The 19,167-nt window shown below is 42.1% G+C and overlaps 1 non-coding gene and 1 pseudogene across 1 annotated transcript; one reads left to right on the forward strand and one right to left on the reverse strand.

Annotated features, from left to right (window-relative positions):
• Nucleotides 1–2,162: 2,162 nt before the first annotated feature.
• The window catches only part of LOC132427665 (transcription initiation factor IIA subunit 2 pseudogene), a 128,400-nt pseudogene continuing 111,395 nt past the window's right edge, over nucleotides 2,163–19,167 (forward strand).
• LOC132427795 (U6 spliceosomal RNA) lies at nucleotides 10,746–10,852 on the reverse strand. Its single transcript, XR_009520000.1, has one exon. It is a non-coding gene; the product is annotated as a U6 spliceosomal RNA (small nuclear RNA).

Raw genomic sequence — 19,167 nt, forward strand, 5'->3', positions numbered from 1 at the left:
TCTGAAGGGTCGTTCATTCTGGCTGGAAAATGTCTAGTGAAAAGATGGGGAAGGACCAGGCCAGTATGGAACTGATTAAATATTACAGTGCTGTCCTTTTAAAATACTGAAAACAGGACTAACCAATACGTTTAGCGCTAATTGGGTTAGATCAGGCTTTCACTGATGATAGGCTTGTTATGGGAAAAATGGTTTAACTATCAATTATCAGAACTTGTCAAATATGCTTTCATAATGAAGATTCCACTGCATTATCCAACAACTGGCTGATGGGTTTGTCAGGGGGTTGGGCCTGCAGATGTTATGCTGCTGGCATATGATATAGATTGTGTCTACACTACAGAAAGCAAAGTGGAAACCTGGCGATGATTTTGACTGATGGAGTTTTTTCTCTCTGCTGACTTAAGCTTTATTATTCAGTTGAAATCATTCAAACAGAGGCGTGGTGAATCCCCAAGGAGCTTCACGTAGCTTCCTTCATCTTTCTAGTGGTTCTTGGACTTGAGCAGGTGTCAGACTTACTGGGTGAATTTGTTCAATGCAGATTCCTGGGTCTGACCCTCAGAGATTGTGGTGTAACAGGTCTGAAATGGCTGTTGGGAATCTTTACTTTTAACAAGTGCCCCTGGTGACTCTGTTACGGATGGTTTTCTAAGTGTCGTTTGAGAAGCACGGATACATAGTCTGTTCTGTTCCCTTGTTTCCTTCTTCATACCAATGTTCTGATGATTTCCAGAAGGAAAGGAGTTTCTGAAGGTGAGGGTCTTATTTAATTTCCCATCACTTTATGTTAGTAGCTAGAAGGTGTCAGCACACTGTTTTTCAGATTCTCATGCCTCCTAAATATTTTTGTTGTTTCAAATTCCAAAAGAATGCTGTTTATTTCTTTATTAAAATAATTATGTTTATTAACTACTAAGCTTGTGAAAATTCAGGAAGGGTTAAATAAAAAGTACAAATCACCGCTATTGCTCTACTTAGAACCATTGCTAGTGATTTGGTATATTTTCTTTTCTTGTCCTTCACATAAAAGTTGGAATCAATATGCTTAAAGACATGTATGCTATTTTTCATATCCTTCATGTTTTATCTTCTCAGACTTACTGTTGTTAGGGTCCTGATTGCTAACATGGAAGTGAAGGTATTCTACTCTCTTCATGAATCTGCTGTTCATCATTACCTTATAAAACCTCTCTAGAATGTTTGTGCATACATCTTTGTTTTATAAGGATAAGATATACTTAATAAATGAATGAGGTCTTGTTGGTTTAAAATAAGCAGCATAGTCATTTTAGAAAAGACTCAGAAGTTGCTTAATGCTTTTGTGTGAATCTAACTTATAAGCAGCTCTTGTGTCATTTGCAGTTAAAGCCTTACCTCTTGTTGTGGAGTAGGACACCCAAAGTACCAGGCCACCACCCCTCTGTACATTTATGACAATAAATGGTGTTGTAGTGAGAGCCTAGATATTTGGCTCCTTGAATCAACTAGGAATCTTTGGTTGCAAGCAACAGAAACTGACCCTGGCTTATATAAAATGGGAAATTTACTGGCTGGATAGGAGCAGCTCATAGAATCAATGGGAATGCAGAAGAACTGGGCCTTAGTGAAGGTAGAAGGACAGTTCAGAAGCTTTAGGTGGCAGGTAATAAAGTGTGATCTCTTTTGGGCACTCGTTCCAGAATGAGTCTGCACTGTTTTCCATCACTGGGTCCCTCCTCTAAAGAGACCACCGTGTTCATTGTTCATTCATCCATTCATCAGGTAATGGGTGCCAGGCACTCTTCTAGGTTTTATGGTTACAGCAGTGAACAAAACAGACAGAAGCCCTACCCTCATGGAGCTTGCATTCTAGTTGGGGGAGATGATAATAAGCTAATAAGAAAAAAGGCCAAAAATATTTAGTATGTTAGGTAGCAGTAAGTGTTATGGAGTATAAATGAAGGAGGGTATAATGGGATAGGGACCTGCAGCAGGAGGGTGATGCAGTTTCAAATAGAGTGGTCAGAAAACGCCTGATCTAGAAGGTGAGGTTTGAGGCAAGACCTAGAGGAGATTGGTGTGGATGTTGGGAGATGACATTTCCTTGCAGAGGAATAGTGTTGACTTAATCCCGCTGGTTGCTCTGTTGCTAATATACTGAATATACCAAAAGCTGAATCATGGTCACTGATAAGAAAGCTTCTGCAATCATCCAGCGAGGAGATGATTTGGGCTTGGTCCAGAGTGATCTTAGTGGAGGTGATGATAAGAAGCGACCAGCTTCTGGATCTCTTGTGAAGGAAGAGCTGTCAGATTTGACGGCCGTCAGGATATGGAGTGTGAAAAGAAAGGGAAGAATCAATGATGACTCCCAAGTTTTTTCACCTGAGCAGTTCTTAAGATGGAAAAGACTGTAGGAAAGAGCAAGTCTGCAGGATTCAGGAGCGTGGTTTGGGCATGCTAAGGGTGAGATCAGGTGGAAGTATCAAGAGTCGGCAGTTGGACATGCAAGTGGGTGATCTGGAGTTCAGGGGCGAGATCTGTGATGGGGATATTAATTTAATTAAATTAAGTGAATGGTATTTAAAGCCATGAGGTTGGTTGAGATCACCTTGGGAGTGAATGTAGATGGGAAAGAGAAGAGACCCGAGGCAGGTATATGGGGGAGGGGAAGACTTGAAAAGGGGACTGAGAAGGAGTGATCTAATTGATTGGACCAACTTATGTCGTATGGCCATGCCTTGATCTGGGTTGGGAGCAGTCTTGCCTAGTTGACAGAGTCACCAAATAGACAGTCTCACCAAGACTGCAAGCAGTGGTGGAGGTGGTTCCCCAAATTCATTATCAGAAGAAGGAATGGACTCTCTGCAAACATAAACAACACGTGGCCACATACTCCTCTTCCCAGAATTTATTAGATATGCATTTAGCTCTTTTCACAAAAGCATGTAATAGAAGTAAGTTGCGTCCTAAGTACTGAGGCACACTCGTCTGGATTATACGAAGTTGCTAGATACTTGTGCTAATCCATGCTATTTCATTTCTTAATAGAAATTCAAGAATCCTCATTATCCCTTGAGCTATTGAAACTGTGGATTTTGTTGCTAAAGTGGATACTAGAATATAAAACCTTTAAGGCAAGGATTGTGTCCTATTTGTCTCTGTGTCCCTAACACCAAACATAGAGCTTGACATAGGTTAGGTATTCAATATGTATTTTACCATAAATCAGTGTATGAATCATTTGGGACTGCTGATGCCTTTTATTTTCCTTAAGTTATTGGGCAGTGTATTTATCAGAGCTCTTTGTTTTCAAGAGAGAAGCCCAGCTAAAACTGTCTTGAGCAAGAAAGGAAATTTATTGGTTCTTACGATTAGAATGTGGCAGTGACTTCAGGCATGGCTGGATCCAGGCGTCAAACAATGTTATCGTGTATTTCTCTCACTTTTGACAGTGCTTCCTTCTGCAAGGGCACTATTTTCACATAGGATCTCCCCCACCCTCACCCTGTGGTAGCAAGATAGCCACCCTCAGATCCAGAGTTACATTTTACCAGCTTAGCACCCCCTGTGGAAAGGGATCATCTCTTTCTTAATTGTTCTTGAAGTTCTCAGATGTGGGTCATACGACTGTCACTGAATCAATCGCTGTAGCCAGGGTGATGGAGTCTTCTCATTGACTAGGCCTGGTCGAATGTTCACCTTGAGTGCTAGGACCAAGTTTTATGCACTAAGACGTGATCCTCCCAGGAGAAACTGAGGTACTAATAGCACAAGAAAAGGAATGACTATTGAGTGGGTTGAAGCAATACACAGCCACTGCAAGGATGAAGAATATCATAGGAACACTTGGAGGAAGCAGATTCTTTGACACTTCTATGGTGTGTGTCTGTACAGAATCTGCCACAGATGGTTGTCTAACCATAGGTTGGAATGAGTTGGCAAATTGCAAGCGGTTGTGCTTGAATTTCATAAACCACAGAACCACTAGGATGCTGCTGATAGACTGTTTCCTGTCTCTCTCTGCACCTTGGGCCTGGGAGAGCAGCTCCAGGCATTGCCTGCCCCTCTGAAGGTTCGTAAGGCGGAGACCACCTGGAGCCGTGCCCGGAGGACACCCTGTTAAATACAGAGATGAAGTTATCACGGGCTTGGCGAATCCTCTTCTTGCTGTTTTATGATAATACCCTCAGCCAAGGAGATGATCCAAGGTGTGGTGCTTCAGAACAGTGAAGCCTCTTAGTGGAACACCACAGACCTCGGAAAAGAGAACTTTGATACCCCTTGGGGAAAGTTGCTGTAATTTTGAAGGTGTTTCACTCGGGAAAGGAGCCTGTGATTTGTGAAGCAAGACTAATCTGCTCATGGGAAGCTGCAGCATGAAATGAGACAAGGTGTGATAACCTGTCAAGTTCCAAAGAGAGATGATTTAGGGGGAGATAGCGGCTTGAAAACGTGAGGATGGGTGTTACTAACTTAATCCATATGATGCCTTCAAAACAAAAAGTATATTAGGGGAGAACGGCATGAAGCAGACATTATTCATTGTCTCCAGGTGATATTTCTCCCGTGAGTTTACAAGCAAGTGTTGGCATGCTGTGTGCAGACATTTGTACAATAGATTAGAGAGCCCAGATCACCACAGATGAAAAGTGGGGGGGACACCTTTGACTCTTTCCCTTCCCCCTCTAATTTATCTATCTCATTTATTCCAGACAAGAGCTCCTTTGCTTTGTGAAAACTAGAGACATCTGTAGTTACACAACCTGAGTCGAGGATAATCAAAGCTCACGCTGCCAGGTGTGAACAGATTGCTTGTTGGGTCAGGAAGGTGGCGCTTTTCCTCCTTCCCCTCATCTCGGGCACCATCCACAATCATTAGGAGGTGTTTTCCAGGAGCGGATGGGGAAGAAGTATCCCTATTCTGGTGGGAGAAGCAGATGCCAGCTGGACCAGGATGACTGATGCAACCTGGCAATATGCTTCCACTTTTGTAAGACAGTTCCACAGACTTCCCTTGCTAATCTTGGGGCTCAGAGTGATGCTGTGGAGGGGGAGCATGGACGTTTGAATGGTTCCATATTTGGGTGGTGTTCCAGCTGTAACAACTCACTTTTGCTAGGATGTTCATGTACATCCCCTCAACCGGGGAAAGGCTTTCCAAATCTAGGTAACAGATTCTCAGAATGGTCTTTTGCTCCTGGGAAGAAGGGACTATAAGAAGCCTCTAGTTAGAAAGAAATGACGACGAGGCTCTGTGGTGACCCCCATATGATTTTTGTTTTGAATTTGAAATTTTATTTATTTTTAGCTAATTTAAACTTAAAAACTGATAGGCAAGTACGTCATTGGAGAACTTTTAAGTATGTTTGGAACAACTTGAGTATGTGAACCGACTTTTTTTAGAGTAGTTTTAGGTTCATAGCAAAATTGAACAGACGGTACAGAGATTTCCCGTATAAACTCTGATTCTGCACATGTACACCTCTCCCACCATCAATATTTCCCATTAGAGTTGTACCTTTGTTACATATGATGAATCTGCATTGATGCATCGCCACTCAAAGTCCATAGTTTACATCAGGCTTCAGCCTTGGTGTTGTATGTTCCATGGGCTTTAACAAATGTATAATAACAGGCATCCACCATTATAGTGTCATACGGAATAGTTTCACTGCCCTCAGAATCTTCTGTGTTCTGCCTGTTCATCCTTTCCCCTGCCTCGACCCCTGGTAACCACTGATCTTTTTACCGTCTCCTTAGTTTTGCCTTTTCCAGAATGTCATATAGTAGGAATCAGAGTACGCAGCCTTTTCAGGTTGGCTTCTTTCATTTAGTAATGTGCATTTAAGATTCTTCCGTATTTTTTTTCATGGCTTGATAGCTCATTTCTTTTTAGTACTGGATAATATTCCACTGTCTGGATGTACCATTTCCATATGATTTTGAAATGGTTGGTTTACTGCTTGTGGACAAGGGATGTGACAAAGAGTTGGACAGATCTGGAGGACTTGCATGCGTCAGGAGCAGATAGGCTCTTCTGCTCGCTGACGTTGGAATGTCACTTGTTGCAGGGGTTTCGTAGGCATGGAGAACTTCTTCTGCCTTTTCACCTTTAATTTTTTTTTTTCCTCTAGTTTTACTGAGATAAATGGACATATAGCCCTGTATAAGTTTAAGGTGTACAGCATAATGATTTGACTTACATGCATCATGAAATGATGAGCACAAGTTTAGTGAACATCCACCATCTCATATAGATACGAAATTAAAGAAAAAATGTTTTCCTTGTGATGAGAACTCAGGATTTACTCTCTTAACAGCTTTCATATACAACATCAAACACAGATCCTTATGGATCCAAATTCCACATTCTTTTCCTCTTCCAGCCACTTGCTATCTCAACTCCTCAGGTGGTAGCAAAGAAGTCCAGTCAAAAATTAAAGGTGATTGGGCTTCCCTAGTGGCGCAGTGGTTGAGAGTCCGCCTGCCGACGCAGGGGACGCAGGTTCGTGCCCCGGTCCGGGAGGATCCCACATGCCGCGGAGCGGCTGGGCCCGTGAGCCATGGCCACTGAGCCTGTGCGTCCGGAGCCTGTGCTCCGCAACGGGAGAGGCCACAACAGTGAGAGGCCCACGTACCGCAAAACAAACAAACAAACAAACAACAAAAAAAATTAAAGGTGATTAAAGAGGAAAAGAATGTGGAATTTGGATACATGAGGCTCTGTGTTTGGGTCCTGGTTCTGCCACTTATGAACCATGGGATCTTGAGGAAACCATTTTATCTCTGCCTCTGAGCTGTGGTTTTTCCATCTGTAAATAGGAGACAGGGATCCCAGCTCAAAGGACACTTGTGAGAATTAAATAGCGCATGTGATACTGTTTCATAAACTATGTAACACCTTTTCAAATGTTCATTTAGTAATTGTTCCAAATGAAGGGACTGAGTCCCTGGTATTCTTGTTCTTGGTTTCCTTCCCCTGTTTTCCCCAACTTTCCCTGTGGTGGGGAACTACAGAACCAGTTATTGCATCTTCATACACGGAAGGGCGTTTTTTGCTGAGCACAGTCTATCTCAGGGGCCAGATCTGCTCTTTAGCTCATGAATGAACCTTCCCTCACCTTCAAATCCCCCACCAACCCCCAAAGTCACACTCCAAACACTGGAAGTCTCACAGGCTGACTTAAATGGGGACTGCTCCAAACTTGATCTGGACCACCCCAAATTATCCAAATGGCTTGAAACTCAAAATTCCCTGCTAATTAGTCCACAGTTGATTTCTAGACCATGTCATTAATTAAAAATATTTTCCTCTGAGTTCTTCTAGAAGCAATACAAGTTTTGAGTGAATTTGAGGAAGTTGTTTATGAAGACTCTCAGGAATGGGAACCTTCCACATTTCTCTGGTTAAGGTCCCAGGCAGCTCAGGTTCAACCATAGCACTTACACTTAGAGGTTTGATGTACCCATCACTTACCCCTGATAGGGGCAGTTCGTGCCGTGGGAAAATACTCACCTTTTCTCTAAGCCGTTCCACTGAAAATGCAATGCAGAAAGTCAATGTCAAGTTGAAGGAGGAGCTCTCAGATCACCTCTCGGGTCACAGAGTTTGCTTGTGAATTCTGATTTCTGACTCGCTCAGGAGTGTAGATCTGGCCTCTCCAGGATAAGGTAAGCTCCATGCGGCTAGGGGACATTATCTTATGCTACCGTTGTGTCCCTTACAATTTGTGGCACAATGGTTGGAATAATTTGACCTGGAGAGGTACGAAAGTGGCCCAGGGACTTCAGGAAGGGGGAACGGTTCTATAGATACTCAGTAGTGCAGAAGAGGTGATCATTTAGGCAGAAGGTATGTAGATTTCAGGACCATTGAACCAGCATGAAGGAATGGATATCAAAACTGGCTTTGAAGTTTTGCAGTGGGTCTGGGGGGAGGAAAGAAGCCCAGCAAAGAGGAGGTTGAGGTTTACAATCTCTAGAGAAATAAATTTCTTTGACCCCTTAGCATGTGCTTCAAATCCTTTCTTGGAAGCAGAAGTGGATATAAATGGTGAAAGAGTAAATGTTTTAAGAAAAAATTGGAAGCTCCCAGAAGGAGGCATTTCTAAAATATATTCATAAAAATACTGGATCTTTGGGTTTTAGTTGGGTATCTCAAAGGATAGAGGTTTTGTGATTAAATCTACCAGAGTAAATCAAGTTAATGTATGCTAGTGTCCATCTCCAAAGGGATTCCTATAGTGTGTATCATTTCTCAAAATTATTTAATCATGGACCCCTCTTAGTGCAGAACACTTACTATCAAGTCTTTCAAAGACTATGGATCAGGAAATGCTGCTCTAAGGTAAGCTAGGCCACTTGGGGATTCCTAAAAAGAATGCCTTTTAGAATATCTTTCCAATTTCACCTTCGTTTTTGAGTGCTTATTAAATGTTAGGCACTGCTCTAAGCATGTGGTATATATTATTCCATTTTTTCCTCAAAACAAACCAATTAGGTGAGTATACTTAATGTTTTAAAGATGAGAAAACTAAGGTTCAGAGAAGCGAAATAACTGGAAATTACTGAGCTTGTACCTGAACCCAGTTGTTCTGTTTCAGAACCCATGCTACTAATCACTGTGATCTATGACCATAGCAAAAACAAAATAGAACAAAACAAAGCAAAATTCTTCAATACTTTATTCTGTTCTATGATGGTTTCAGGGGTTGTAAACTGGTTATTCCATTTTTCTTGGCACAATATTTAAAAATAACTGGAATTTAAATACCTTTGAGCAGTGCATGAACTTATTTGTTGTACACTGGACTCTCTATTCTGTATTGTTTAATTGCAGAAAATTAATCACCTGCCTATAGGCATTCGGGTTTTCACTTGTTGTCACAACTCACTGTGGCTGGTTCAGAAAGGAAAAGAGTGTAGCCTGGGAATATTGGAACTAAATTACTTTCATGTTTTTAGGAGGCAAGAGAAATCTGGGACCTCCTCAATGTCAGCAAAAGCAGCAGCAAAGAAAGTGGTAGAGTTTCTCTAGTGGACCGTCTCATTGTAGCTTCCACTCAATGTAGGAATTCTTCTTTAAAACATTTAAAAAAATACTTAATTAAAAATTTTATTGGGGTATAGTAGCTTTACCATGTTGTATAGGAATTCTTTCTAAAACATTCTGGAGGTAGACATTTCATGTCTGCTCCAACACTTTTAATGACAGGGGAATTACTACTTATAATACTGACTTAATACGCATATTAAATTGGGATGTTTTGCGTCCCTTGCCTAAAACTTGCACCTTAGTGCTTCTGCCTAATGGAGGAACATAGAAAAAAATCTCTGTCTTTGCTAGAATGTCCCTTCTATTGGATGGTCCTTTGAACGTACTGATTCCTTCCATGGTTTTTCTTTCCTTTTTTTTTTTAAACATCTTTATTGGAGTATAATTGCTTTACAGTGGTGTGTTAGTCTGTGCTTTACAACAAAGTGAATCAGCTATACATATACGTATATCCCCATATCTTCTCACTCTTGCGTCTACCTTCCACCCTCCCTATCCCACCCCTCTAGGTGGTCACAAATCATCGAGCTGATGTCCCTGTGCTATGTGGCTGCTTCCCACTAGCTATCTATTTTACATTTGGTAGTGTATATAAGTCCATGCCACTCTCATACTTTGTCCTAGCTTCCCCTTCCCCGTGTCCTCAAGTCCATTCTCTGTCTATGTCTTTATTCCTGTCCTGCCTGTAGGTTCTTCAGAACCATTTTTTTAAATCTATATATATGTGTTAGCGAACGGTATTTGTTTTTCTCCTTCTAACTTACTTCACTCTGTATGACAGTCTCTAGGTCCATCCACCTCACTACAAATAACTCAATTTCGTTTCTTTTTATGGCTGAGTAATATTCCATTGTATATATGTGCCACATCTTCTTTATCCATTCATCTGTTGATGGACACTTAGGTTGCTTCCATGTCCTGGCTGTTGTAAACAGTGCTGCAATGAACATTGTGGTACATGACTCTTTTTGAATTATGGTTTTCTCAGGGTATATGCCCAGTAGTGGGATTGCTGGGTCGTATGGTAGTTCTATTTGTAGTTTTTTAAGGCACCTTCATACTGTTCTCCATAGTGGCTGTATCAATTTACATTCCCACCAACAGTGCAAGAGTGTTCCCTTTTCTCCACACCCTCTCCAGCACTTATTGATTGTAGATTTTTTGATGATGGCCATTCTGAGTGGTGTGCGATGATATCTCATTGTAGTTTTGATTTGCATTTCTCTAATGGTTAGTGATGTTGCGCATCCTTTCATGTGTTTGTTGGCAATCTGTATATCTTCTTTGGAGAAATGTCTGTTTAGGTCTTCTGCCCATATTTTGGATTGGTTTTTTTTTTTTGATATTGAGCTGCATGAGCTGCTTGTATATTTTGGAGATTAATCCTTTGACAGTTGCTTCATTTGCAAATATTTTCTCCCATTCTGAGGGTTGTCTTTTTGTCTTGTTTATGGTTTCCTTTGCTGTGCAAAAGCTTTTAAGTTTCATTAGGTCCCATTTCTTTATTTTTGTTTTTATTTCCATTTCTCTAGGAGGTGGGTCAAAAAGGATCTTGCTGTGATTTATGTCATAGAGTGTTCTGCCTATGTTTTCCTCTAAGAGTTTGATAGTGTCTGGCCTTACATTTAGGTCTTTAATCCATTTTGAGTTTATTTTTGTGTATGGTGTTAGGGAGTGTTCTAATTTCATTCTTTTACATGTAGCTAAAAATATGGAATGCTTTACGAATTTGCATGTCATCCTTGTTCAGGGGCCATGCTAATCTTCTCTGTATCATTCCAACTTTAGTATATGTGCTGCTGAAGCGAGCCCCACGGTTTTTCCTTCGTAATCAATTCTCTGTCCCTTCCTTAGCTTTATCCCACTTCTGGGGATGATCAATATCTTGACCAGGTGATACACAGAATTTGAGCAGGACATCCAGAGTTGCGTGCGTCACTCAGGATGTGCCCTGGTCGGTGGAGGCTGTCTTGGGACCTATATTCATGATCTGGGCACCATGCTTTTCATGACACAGGCCTGGTTTGCCTTGTCTTGGCTTTTTCAAGTGGCTGTGTTCCTCAACTGGTTCACTTAAATTTATGGTCAATAAATGGCCAAGATCTGTTTCATACAAAGCCAAGCTACGTGTTTTTTTGTTTGTTTGTTTTTTTTTTCAGTACTTGGGCCTCTCACTGTTGTGGCTTCTTCTGTTGCGGAGCACAGGCTCTGGACGCGCAGGCTCAGCGGCCATGGCTCACGGGCCCAGTCGCTCCGAGGCATGTGGGATCCTCCCAGACCGGGGCACGAACCAGCGTCCCCTGCATCGGCAGGCGGAGTCTCAACCACTGCGCCACCAGGGAGCCCCAAGCTACGTGTTTTGATTCAGGAAAATTGTCTAGACTATATCATAGTTAATTTAGAAATGGATGTGTTGACTGAGTCCTATACACTGGGTTCTCTGTGAAATGCAATAATATTAAACTTGTGTAATCATGAGAATGGTGCTTGAACAGTGATTTGGGTTGGAGTGGTACAGACTGACAGGTGGGTCTTGTTGGTGAGGGGATTGGTGGAGGTGATATTGTGTAGAACAAAGGTGGGAGTATGGAAAGGTAGGATGGGGCCAGCTATAGGGGGCCTTGATATCAAGACAGAGGAATCTCACCTCAAGATTGTAGGTGTAGAGGGAGGTAGGAAATGGCAGAAGCGCTGCTGAAGGTGTGGTGTTCGGAATAGAGGGTCTAGGTGCTGGAGGCAGGGAGCACAGCTCCAAGGCAGTTGGAATAAGAAAGTGATGATCAGCTACCTTGAAGAACCATTTTGGAGGAGAAAAAACAAGACTTACTGCATGGAGGTAAGGAAGAAGCGTTAGATAAATGACTGTAGTTTCCCACAGGGTTGATGTAGATATGGTGGTTCCATGGTGAGAACTGAAGAAATGTTTGGATGAAAGAGGACGGTTTTGTTTGGGACCGTTTTTGGGTGGTTGTGTGGGTTTGGGGGCAGCATGATGTGGCCCAGTAAACCTTCTGGAGATACAAGCTGGGGAAACAGCCGATGGGCAAAACTTGTGAATGTGTTCGTCTTCTTAGTACGTGCCCTTGGTACCTGCCCCGTTCTGAGTGAACAGATGAGTGTGTACCTGGTGCAGAGGTTAAGAGCAGTCCATCCCCGCTCTGCCGTCTGCCAGCTGTTTGACTCGGGCAGTCAGTGTAACCTCTCTGGGCCTCAGGATAGTTATCTATAAAAGGAGGAATAATAACGCCAACTTCACAAAGATGTTAGGAGGATTCAATAAAACTGGGTACAGTTGTCTTTACGAGGAAGCGTACAGTGGCATGTAGGGCTCCACACGTCACAGATGCTGTTATTGTTGGTGCTGTTATCACTACTGTCGACCCACCAGTGGGCTGGGGATTCTCAGGAGGTGGTGTTTAGGGACTGAGACCGTTCTGAGTGTGGGGATCTGGCTGAGAAACTTGTCATCACTTGGGAGATGCTGAGCAGAGAGAAAAGCATTCACCCCTTCCTGAAAGCCTGTTGGAGAAAAATACCCACTCACCAGGGGTGTATTTTTTCAGCCTCTGGAGCCCCCAGTGCCGCCTACCTCCCCATCTCCCACTAACAGGCTAGCTTTATACAGCTGTCATACACACCTACCATTCTGTCCAAGTCCTTACCAGCTTTCCCTTCCCCCAGCAACTACCCCTGAGCTCTAACACCCGAGGATGGCAATGAACTCAGGTGGCAATGACCATAAGCAGCGGCGGCCAAAGCGCACAGCACTAGGATCTTCCCCTGATGCTCCAGGTCCCGCACAGACGTGGGCTTGAAATAGCTCTCCCGTGACCGGTCTCAGGTGCATTTCAGGTGCTTGTAGGTCACTTGGCATTTGCTGCAAGACCACAATGGAAATAACAGCACAGCTATTTCTTTCTTTTTTTTTAGTCCTTTAAAAAAAATTTTTATTGGAGTACGGTTAATTTACAATGTTGTGTTAGTTTCAGGTGTACAGCAAAGTGAGTCAGTTATACACATACATATATATCCACTCTAAAGATTCTTTTCCCATATAGGTCATTACAGAGTACTGGGTAGAGTTCCCTGTGCTATATAGTAGGTTCTTATTAGTTATATATTTTGTATATAGTAGTGTGTATATGTCAATCCCAGTCTCCCAGTTTAGCCCTCCCCCTCTTCCCCTCTGGTCAGCAGAGCTATTTCACGTGCTGCAGTGTCAGAAAATGCTGCATGCACACAGGCCAGGGCTTTGTAGGCCTGTGTGTGGTAACATAAGTGAGGGCAGCCAAGCCTACCTGCGCTCAGAGGATGCTGGGAAACATGAATGGGGACTCTTGGCAGCTTTGGGACGAGCTGGACTCCTTAGCACAGGGCTTGGGAAGCTGTTTGTGCTTCGATGGATTAGTTTTTTTCCTAGTGAAGTTAGACATGACACGTCTGATGGCGAACACCCTAGAACTGTGAGAAAGATTCCTCTCTTATGTTAACTTTCATGCCAACTTCTTGGGGAACGACACCTGCCTGATCCATCTGCTACCTGGTCCTCATTTGTGTGTGCAGCTCTTCAGTGGAAGGGCAGAGCATCTAAATTCCCCTCCTCTGGACAAATAACTCAGGCCAGAAGGGCTCTGGGCTGTATATTGGCGCTCAGCAAATCCCTACCTCTTTGGTCATCCTGACATGCTCGTTTGGCCACCAATGAGTGTAGCCTTTCGTGCGCTGAGGTTTGATTGTGGGTACTGTTTTGAAAGACAGATTTGCATAGGTAAGCATCTTAGAAATATTTTTCTGAAAGCAACTGTCAAGGAGAAATGTGCAAACCCAAAGGCAGAAGGAAGCTGGAGGAGGGTGTGGGAGAAGAGGTGAGGGTGGAGGACCACAACATGTGCTTTTCAGCTGCCGCGGAGCAGCCCCACGCCTGTGGGAGGGAAGCTCTGCAGGTTGCTGTGCGCTCTGAGAGATTTATGCCCTGCAGGCTGAACACATATCGGAGACTCTCCACGGCACAAGTTTGAAAAGGTGATTATGGGTCTGACATGAAGGAATATTTTATATGAAGTTGCTGGAAGATATCTGGGTACTAAGCAGTAATCACCTTGACGCTTTAGAAAGGGTTCCAATTTGTTTCCCATCGGCTTCTTAGCAGTTGGGATTTGTATGCCACTTAACATCCAATCTTGGGCATCCCACATGCCACCACCACGCTAAGCAGAGGGGCTCCCCTTGAAGAAAAATGCACTACAGTTTGGGGATAAGTCTCAGTAGCTTTAAAAACGTGCATAGACTTGGCATCCATAATTCTACCTCTTGGAATATTTTAAAGAAAAAAAAATCAGAAAAAGGATGTCCATTGAAAACATACATGTTCAAAGATGTTTATTGTAGTGCGATTTAAAAAAAATAGATATCCTTCCAGAATTAAATGCCATGCAAGTGTGTGTGTCTACATGTTTTAACAGAGAAAAGTTGGAAACACCCTAAATATGCCAACGTACAGGATTTGATGTTTTCAAAAGTATAGAATGTTGTATATTACTAAGTCTGAAAAAATAAGTGTAGCATAGTATATATATGCTATAATTCTGTTTTTATAAAATGCAAGTTTACTTATATATTTATATGGAATGAATTCTATCAATACAAGGACATATATAAACATGTAAAGATGGTTGTCTCTGGGTGGTGAGGTTATGGGTGACTTTGCTTTTTAAAATATTATCCTGTCTATTTTCTGTAATAAACATAGATTATTTATGTTGAAAAAAGCAGGGAGTGCTGCCTTAGTGAGCGACTCTCTTGTTTCCTTTGGCTGTTGACATCTGGGCTTCCCCTGAAAGGCTTGTGCTCGTGTGACCTTCACAGGGTGTCGAGAAGAGCCAGTTCTGTGGTTGTCCTCTGGTGTCCAGCATGCAGCCTCTTGAAACTGAATGGAGCTGCTGAAAGTAGGCCTGGGCTGCAAAGAAGATGACAGGCAGCACCTTAAATTCTATTCAGTGCCAAGGAAAGGAGGTTGCGATTTGTATGCCACTTAACATCCAATCCTGGGTATCCCACATGCCACCACACCAAACAGAGGGGCTTCCCTTGAAGAAAAATGCACTAGTTTGGGGATAAGTCTCAGTAGCTTTAAAAACATGCATAGACTTGGCATCCATAATTCTACCTCTTGGAATATTTTAAAGAAAAAAAAATCAGAAAAAGGATGTTCATTGAAAAATTGGCATCTTTCATCAGTTAGGCTTGGGCTACCATATAGGACTTGTGGGGAGAACAGGATCTCTTTACCCCTGTTGTAAATGATTGTGTCTATACTTGGGGCTATGTGTTGGTGCAGCAGGAGGCTGCATTCTTTTGTATCAGTCTCTTGTGTTTTTCATTAAAATTGTATTATTTATTTAGATAGTTGTTTCATCAGCATCGTGAGCCTTTGCCTCTGAATCTGAGTCAAGGAATGAGAAGCTTTTTGGAATCTGGTGTTTGTGCTTTGTTATCCCAATCAACTGAAATTTTTGCCCTGAAATTTTTGGTATAAAGATTCATATATTGGGCTTCCCTGGTGGCGTGGTGGTTAAGAATCCACCTGCTGATGCCGGGGACACAGGTTTCAGCCCTGGTCCAGGAAGATCCCACATGCCGCGGAGCAACTAAACCCCTGCGCCACAACTACTGAGCCTGTGCTCTGGAGCCCGTGAACCACAACTACTAAGCCCATGTGCCAAAACTACTGAAGCCCGCATGCCTAGAGCCCGTGCTCTGCAGCACGAGAAAGCCACTGCAATGAGAAGCCCCCGCGCCGCAACAAAGATTAGTCCCCGCTCACCGCAACTAGAGAAAGCCCACGTGCAGCAACGAAGACCCAATGCAGCCAAAAATAAAAAATAAATAAAAAATTAAAAAAATATATTATAAAAAATAAAGATTCATATATTGAACTATCTTATTATTGCAGGAGCTGACAGAAAACCCTGTCCTGATTTCTTCCCTCTGTGTTCTTCTCTGTCAAGGTGGGGCAGGAAGGGCATAGTTTTTAATACACCTGGCCTCCAAAATGGCCCTAATTTTGAGTAATCTTTTCACATTCCACACTACTACCCTACTATTAGGGAAACGACATTTGAGCAGCAAGAAGTGTTCTGAGGCTACCTGCAAGACAAAAAGAAACTCCCCTCACTTACATTGTTTTTCTTTTTATCATGCACGTCATCCTGGAGCCAGATCAATTGAGCTCTTTCTAAGCAAAGGACCTAATGCTCATCTTGCACAAAGGAAAACTGAAGCCCCAAGTATCAGATCTCAGTTCCTGTGCCAGAAGACAAGGAAGCAGTGAGTGTGTGCAACATCTGCCTTAAAACTGGGATTTCTTTTGCTATTGTTGGCATCGCATGGATGAGATGTGTTTCTGGAAGCAGATATTTGAGCAGCTTTCACTTTTTCAGTTTCAGGAGTACACTGAAGACCCTGGGAAAGGTTGTATAAGGGGAAATAACATTTGCTTGGATCTGCCCGTGTGCTAGGTGCTTTAAATCCATGTTTAATCGCAGGGCTAAAATTACACTCATCATTCTGCTCCTAAAGTCTACCATGGACTACATAGGAAAACCAAAATGACATTACATCTCCAGAGCTAACAGTTTATTTTTCTTAATCTATTTTTTAAAAAGGAGGAATCTTTCTCTTGGAGTAAAAAATATAATGTGTCTGATCAGAAATCCATATTTTAGCTTTGGTCAATTCAGTTAACCCTGAAAATTACTGGATAATGTCGTGGGCTTAGATGGAGACCATTTCACTGAATCCTATACTTTTACAAATGAGAACACTGAGATCAGAAGGATTAAGGGACTTGTCAGGATCACACAGAGTTATAGAGCAGATCCTGAAATTCCAGGATGTTGATCTCCCACTACTGAATGATGCCATCTGGGAGCAGTTTTCTATTTAGTTGGTTATCTACTTTCTGATGAGAAATGGTGTAGGGAGCAAATCTTCCCGCCTGGATACAAAAGAAAGGACAGGAAGAGCTGTACTTTCTGTTTTCTGGTAACTCTACAACCATGAATCTATATTCTGGTTTCCTATATTAAGTTCATATCCATGTTGAATCTTGAATAAGTGATGATAAAATGGAAACTCACCACACAGGGCCCAGGAAAGCATTTGTTGTACCCCAAGTCCTTTGAAAGTTCCCAAGAGAGAAGAGACAGGGGCTACAGGAAGGTGACTCCACCTACCCCTTGAAGAGTTAACAGAGGAATCAACAAACCCTTGTGGTCAGTGACACCAGAAGTTGTTGATGGACATGAACCATCTCTGGGCAAAGAGAATGACACTCCACAAGGGTCTTATATTCCAATTCTTTTTCTAGGCCTTGGAGTAAATTGCAAGTTAAACTTCACAAATGACAATGTGGTATTAATGTATAGATAAAAATGTTGATGTATAGAAAAAGGTATAGATTTCTTTTTTCTGCCATGACTTACACTTCCTTTTCTGTTGTGAATTAATGTATACATTCTATTTTTTACTGTTGAGTTGTCAAAATTTCCACCATCCCCACCCCCTTGGTAGAGTCTTTAGATGGTGGATGATGGCAGATATGGTACACTTGTCTTGGCCAAGTGGCTCACAGACTAAATATCTCTCAGCCCCATACTTATCTCAGGGCAGCTCACCTTTTTCACACTGTTGTTTATAAAAGCTGTGTTGGAAAAGAAAAATACTTCACATTTATGTAAAATGTACTTTTACAGCTATTGTTCAGCTCAATCATCAACTTTTTTTTTCTTTTTTTTTTTTTTTTGTGGTACGCGGGCCTCTCACTGTTGTGGCCTCTCCCGCTGTGGAGCACAGGCTCCGGACGTGCAGGCTCAGTGGCCATGGCTCACGGGCCCAGCCGCTCTGCGACATGTGGGATCTTCCCGGACCGGGGCACGAACCTATGTCCCCTGCATCGGCTGGCGGACTCCCAACAACTGCGCCACCAGGGAAGCCCTCATCAACTTTTTATACCAGTCATATTTTAACTTGAAAGCTGAGGAAACTGAGAACTGGAGAAGTGATAGGACTTTACCAAGGGCATACAACTAGCAGTTAGAATTGGGACTCAAACCCAGAACTTGGATTCCATTTTAAATGGTTTTCCTACCATGTCAGAGTTGATGTTGATCTTGTGATGAAGAAATGCTGAATAGAGTAGCTTATTAAGACAAGGAAAAGGCATCAGGCATCATCCAATAAGTTCTACTAGAATAGAGGGTGTATTTCATAATATTTTTTAAGGGTGGGTGTTATTGTGCACCTTTTAGAGATGAGGAAACTGAGACTTTTAGAGGTAAAGTAACTACCATGTAATATGTAAGCTAGAACAACAGGGATTTGAACATACTGATTTGAATTTGATAACTCACTGAGTATCTCTAATGTAACCTACATGAGTATCTCTGCAATGCTATAAATGAATGAATGCATGCATGCATGCCACAGTAATCCCCCTTGGTGCCCCAAAATCACGAAGTAGATTTATCGGTTTAATGGAGTGATAGTTCTACTAGTCATTAAAAGATAGACCTTTTTGCCAGTGTTAGACACCCTTTAAATTGAATTGACAGTGTCAAAGATTTGGGAGTCTTCGTGTATATATTTAGGTAGATTTCACAAGTAAGATGTAAATTATATGCAAATGAATGTAAATTACAGGGACATTAATTGCTTAAGCCCCTCATCTTTGGTTATGATGTTTTACAATGGATGGAATAGAACGTGGGAGAGATGGCTGAAAATTTAATTTATTCTAAATTAAATTTTGAGCTGCATTAGTGACTAACAGCTTTGAAATGCCTCTTCTGAGGAGTCCTACTTCCGCATTCAGTGGTGACTACTCCCCACTAATCTTCATTTTACAAATGGCTTTCCTATCCCTACCCCTAAAGGCTTAGGTATATTTTCTCCAGCAATTAGCATTATATACAAGCCCTGATGAGTCTTAAAAAACATGTTAAATGTGAGATTATCTCCCTCTGGAGATGGACTTAAAAAATTTTTGGCAGTCTGGTTACCCTGTGAGAAACAGCAATGATCCCTGTTAGGGTGACCTGAAAATTTTCTTTTCAAAGGACCAGAAACAG

The sequence above is a fragment of the Delphinus delphis genome, chromosome 6, assembly GCF_949987515.2.
Source record: "Delphinus delphis chromosome 6, mDelDel1.2, whole genome shotgun sequence".
NCBI classification, from domain to species: domain Eukaryota; kingdom Metazoa; phylum Chordata; class Mammalia; order Artiodactyla; family Delphinidae; genus Delphinus; species Delphinus delphis.